Source organism: Cibotium barometz, chromosome 40 (assembly GCF_041138505.1).
Source record: "Cibotium barometz isolate CiBa-2024 chromosome 40, ASM4113850v1, whole genome shotgun sequence".
Taxonomy (NCBI): Eukaryota; Viridiplantae; Streptophyta; class Polypodiopsida; order Cyatheales; family Cibotiaceae; genus Cibotium; species Cibotium barometz.
The window spans coordinates 43,260,782-43,266,781 of NC_141085.1; positions in this window are offsets into that span (position 1 = coordinate 43,260,782).

The window sequence follows — 6,000 nt, forward strand, 5'->3', positions numbered from 1 at the left end:
CTTGCACAACTCTTCTTTTGCAGGGGTTCTTGCTGGCTTCTTTACCATCTAGATGACTGCACCTTTTTCTTTTATTTCTGCGTGTAGTTTGATCATTTCCTTCAAGCCATCTGTCATGCAGCATTGGAGGTAGTTGGGATCTGGAAAACTTGTAGATTGTTTGTAGAGAGATTAGACTATGCTTGTTCAAGCTACAAGCCTGCAATGGTTGCAATCTCTTGCTACTATTGCTCTAGCTTCTGTGAGAGGATATACTTGCCAATGTCGGCCAAGTCCTCCTTAAGCTTCCTGCTACCCTTTGCTTCTGTTTCCACAATGGTACCTTCCTTGGTAGTCCTCGCATTCTTGCTGGTCTTCTTCTTGGTTGCCGAATTCAGAAACCCTTTTGCTTCCCCAACGACACCTGATATTTTCCTTGTCTAGAACTTGCCTGCTCTCCTAGGGCTTCTCAACTGCATCTTGTTTGGAGTCTGATTCCTCTTTGTGGGCCTTCCTCCTTATCTTTTGCGGCTCCTACTTGTGCCTTAACTAGGGTTGTCAAATACAAGCCAATTTTTATTTTCGTGTTTGGATGGTTATTCTTCTCTATCTGGTTCTTCAAGTTGTGGTACAACACCTTTGCCCACTCTACCTTTGTTCCATCTTTCGTGGCTTTCACCATCCTGAAGGCCTTCCTTGACATGCAATATGGTTTATGGGTGAGATAGATCATCTCCACCACAAAATGCATTTGCTTTTGTCGGCCTTCTTCTGCCGTGCCTGTGATCTTAAACTCCTTAATTAGATCCTCATCATGGGGGTTGGATTGATCTCAACCTCCCCTCAAGCAGTAATTTGAATACCTCGACAACATACAGAGGGTTAAACACTCTCTTCTCACCTGATGGGAGCATGATGATGTTCAACTTTTGTAGCTCCAACTACTCCTAAGCCTTCAAGTTTTGCTAAAGCTCCTCCCAAGGCAGCTCTACAAATTGGGATTGAGGGACAGAAGGCGGGGGTGAAAGAAGAGTTTAGTAGCAGAAGAGTTTACGCACAAAAATGACTTGTGAATTCGGCCTTTGATGGAGAGGTATCCATCCATTTTTATGATGCACACCTCCCTTAGGTATGGTCATAACTGCTCGACATCTCCATGATTTTCCCAAATCCCTTTCAAAATCTGACCATGAGTGCCTACTGTACTATTATGAGGTCATTAATGGCTGGGTTGAGAATAGGCAATGGTGGTGACATGACACGTTTCCCTTTCCATCCACGCACCTTTTTTGGGACGCAAAAACCTCAATTCTCTCACCAAATCCACACTCCTGCCAGTTGGCTCCTCGATCTCTGTGCACACTACAATCATATTTACATATGCAATTCCTAATTTTAGATTTTGTTTTTTTCTATTTTTATATTCTCCAAAATCCTGTCGTGATTTTTGATCCTAACTGGACTCAGACTCTTGTTGTTGGACATTTTTCAGCTCCTGCGTGGATACTGCTTGTTGGATATTCTCCAGATCTGGATATGGACACACTTTTCCTTTTTGTTATGGCATTCTTCCATATAATAAGGCTTCAGCCTATACCCATTTACTAGTTTCCTTAGTCTTTATCCATCCAAACTATCCCCATTTTTTGATAATTTTGAATGGGCCCGTCCATCTCATTTTTAATTTTCCTGGATGGGGTCCTATTCTTGATGAGAAAAGAAGGATTGCATCTCCTTCTTCAAAGATTTTGAATTTTGTGTTCTTGTCCACTTGTAGCTTTCTCCTCTTCTGTACAATTTTGGTTGTCCATGCACTATGCAGTCTCTTTTCATCCAGCTTAAAGAGTTGATCAATCCTGTGCACATTTGATTCTTCTAGAGAGAGCCTTTGTACTATTGCTATCCTGAGGCTCTATGTGAGGAACTCCATGGGAACTACTGCTTCTAGTCCATACACCATGTTGAAAGGTGTAAATCTTGTTGCATTCTTGTAAGCTGTTTAGAATTTCCATAATGTGAGTACAGCTTTGTGTTCCAGTTAGACTTTTTCTCATTCATTGTCTTGACCAGGATTCCCTTCAAGATTTTATTGGTGAATTCTTCTTGCTCATTTTCTTGCAGGCGGTGTGGGTAGTAGAGTGTTGACTTCTAATTTACTATCATATGTTGCTCTCTCAGCTTCTTGATCACTTCATTGAGGCAGTGGCTCCCTTGGGTCGTTCGCTATCTCTATTGGGCATCTGAATCTTGTCATGATAATATTAGAAAGAAACTTTGCTACTGTGACGATGCCTTACAGTGTCTCAAGGCCTTGGCTTCTACCCATTTTGTGTAGTAATCCATAGCCACGAGAATGTATTTATTTCTTGTTTACTTACTGATGACCTGCTGGATTGAATGGGCCGACAAAATCCAAACCCCACTTCTGGAAGAACAACTTTAGGGAAAATATTGGGTTGTGAGGCATTCTGTCTGCATCATTCGATTTCCCCAACCTCTCGCACATTTCACACTCCTTTGTAAACTTGTGTGTGTCTTTTAGTACTATCGGCCACCACAATCCTGCTTGGAACAGTTTCCACCCCATGACTTCTTTGAGAAAGTGTCCTCCACTTATTCCTTGGTGTACTTTTGCCACCATAGCTTGTGGGAAATCTTCTGAGTATTTGATCAATGCCCATCTTGTAGAGCTGTCTTGCTACCACCATGAACGACTTACTCTCCGGAGAGTTAGCTTTTTCCTTTGATCTTTGGACATGTACTCTCGAAAGGAAAAGCCTGACAGAGGAACTACAATATCTCATCATACCAGCTGGGGTTTTCTCCATCTGAGGAAGAGTTGCACATCCAAGAAGGCATCTTCCACCCCCTCTGAATCTTCTCCTGAGTCTAATCTTGACAAGAAATATGCTACTACTACATGCTTATTTTCAGGAGTGTGCCTTATAGTGAACTCAAACTCTTGTAACAAAAGCATCCATCTAGTTAATTTTCCTACCAGGTTTGGTTTGTTCACCAGGTACAAGAGTACTTTGTGGTCTACATGAAATTCAAACACCTTTCCCACCAGCAGATAGTGCTTGAACGTAGATCATCCATTGATGAATCCTTTTCTATGGTGTAGTCTTTTCTAGGCATGGACAGCCTACTGCTTGCATAGTAAATTGGTTTGAACCAGTCTTCTTGAGCTTCCTATATTAGAGCACTACTAATGGAAAAATCAGAGTCATCAACAAATACATGAAATACCATATCATATTTTGGCTCTATTGGAGAATGCCATTGGGTTCTAATGACAATATCCACTTGAGATTCCGGAATGCCTCACAGGATTATGACTAGACATATTTTGCATCTTTCATCGCTAGACTATACAAGGGTATTGCCACATTCGCCACCCAGGAACCTCATGAATTTGCTATATGCCACTTGATTAGTCCCAGCAAGTTCTTTGGCATTCTTGGATGGCTACAGTTTTACAATAATTGTGACCTTGGTCCAAGGCTATTCCTAGCCCTTCTATAGATACTATGTGCCCTAAGAGGGATCCACTTGTTATAGCAAAGGCACACTTGGCTAGATTAAGGCTCAGTTTGGCTTTCCTGCACTTCTTTAGTGTAAGATTCCTCCCTCTGGCTTTTGAGGTGTGCAGGTGTAAGAACCTTCCTTCTGATCTTATAATTATTTCACTCTCTGAAATAAAATAAAGATCCTCTTTTACCCTATTTTGGCCTAGAGAGAGAAAATGTCTAGAGGGAGGTAATTCAAAATTGAGATATTTTTTGATATAAAAATCCTCCTAGTGTCTAAAACGGTTTCTCCTGAAATAGAAATTCAAATAGAACTTTCCAATGTGCAATTGGAATTAATTAAAAATAGGTATAAAGGACCTTAGCCTAAGGGTCCAGATTTTCAAAATTTTTGGAATTATGCTCCAATTAAGGTTCCTATAAACCAATAAGATTAATCCAAATGTAGGGAGGAGATAAATTGAAGAATAAAAGAAAATCCCCCAAAAGTAAGTAAATGCTCACATAAGATGAAGAGTTGACTAAGGACAAGGTTTATTAGTTAAAAAAGAAGAGATATTTAGAGAAAATGATGCATTTTTGACACCTCAGTAGTGTGGGGATCTCCCCTCATGAAGGAGGCATCTATTTCACATGAGTGGAGGAGTTTTAAACTCATAAATAATGAGATATTTTTATCTCTCCTCTCTCCTGTTTCAACTAGATCCAAAAAGTAAGCTAAACTGACCCAAAAATGGTCAAAAATTGACCAAACTGATCTGGAAAATTCTAGAATTAGTTTGCTTGGTTAGAGGCTCATTTTTTCTTATAAATAGAAGCCTCCCCCTTTGGAAAGGGCAATAGTGTTTATGCACTGTTACTCTACTCCTACCCAGAGCCAATTACATTGAATTCACTTGATAATTCAATTATTTTTGACTAAATCCTCTCCAAAGAAATTGGTGGCCACTCTTGATCCAAACAAGAGTAGAACCCTCAATCCCTCAAGCCAAAGGAAAGCTTACAAAAAAAAAAAGAAAATCTCCCAAAAATGAGTAATGCTCACATAAGATGAAGAGTTGACTGAGGAGGGACAAGGTTTATTAGTTAAAAAAGAAGAGATGCATTTTGACACTTCAGTGTGGGGATCTCCCCTCATGAAGGAGGCACCTCTTTCACATGTGTGGAGGAGTTTTAAACTCATTAATAATGAGATTTTTATCTCTCCTCTCTCCTGTTTCAACTAGATCTAAAAAGTAAGCTAAATTGACCCAAAAATGGTCAAAAATTGACCAAACTAATCTGGAAAATTTTGGAATCAGTTTGCTTGGTTAGAGGCTCATTTTTTCCTCTAAATAGAAGCCTCCCGCTTTGTAAAAGGTTAATAGTGTTTATGTACTGTTACTCTACTCCTACCTAGAGCCAATTACATTGAATTCACTTGATAATTCAATTGTTTTTGACTAAATCCTCTCCAAAGAAATTGGTGGCCACTCTTGATCCAAACAAGAGTAATTTCAATACTCTCGGTGCACTTTTAATTAATTTTAGAGGCCTAAAAATTAAAAAATGGTCAGCCATACAAAGGAGGTTATGGCAAAATTTTTAAAAATTAGTGAAATAAATTTCATCTTTTATTATTCTAAAAGGGTAATCCTTATGGTTTCTATATTCTAAAGTATCATTTTCATGCATAGAAAAAGCATTTTGATTATTTGTATAAAAGAAAATAAGTATTACTATAAAAAGTATTACTTTCACTATATTTAATTTTTATGCATAAAAGATGAATTTTTATTATAAAAGTGTTACTTTTATCATATTTGATTTTTATGCATAAAAGATATTTTTTTATTATAAAAGTGTTACTTTTATCATATTTGATTTTTATGCATAAAAGTATGCATACAAGATATTTTTTTATTATAAAATTGTTACTTTTATCATATTTAAATTTCATGCATAAAAGTATACATAAAAGATATTTTTTTATTATAAAAGTGTTACTTTTATCATATTTGATTTTTATGCATAAAAGTATGCATAAAAGATTATTTTTTTATTATAAAAGTGTTACTTCTATCATATTTGATTTTTATGCATAAAAGTATGCATAAAAGATATTTTTTTATTATAAAAGTGTTACTTTTATCATATTTGAATTTCATGCATAAAAGTATGCATAAAAGATATTTTTTTATTATAAAAGTGTTACTTTTATCATATTTAATTTTTCTGCATAAAAGTTTGCATAAAAGATTATTTTTTTATTATAAAAGTGTTATTTTTATCATATTTGATTTTTATGCATAAAAGATTTTTTTATTATAAAAGTGTTACTTTTATCATATTTGAATTTCATGCATAAAAGTATGCATAAAAGATATTTTTTTATTATAAAAGTGTTACTTTTATCATATTTGATTTTTATGCATAAAAGATTATTTTTTATTATAAAAGTGTTACTTTTATCATATTTGATTTTCATGCAAAAAACTATGCATAAAAGATA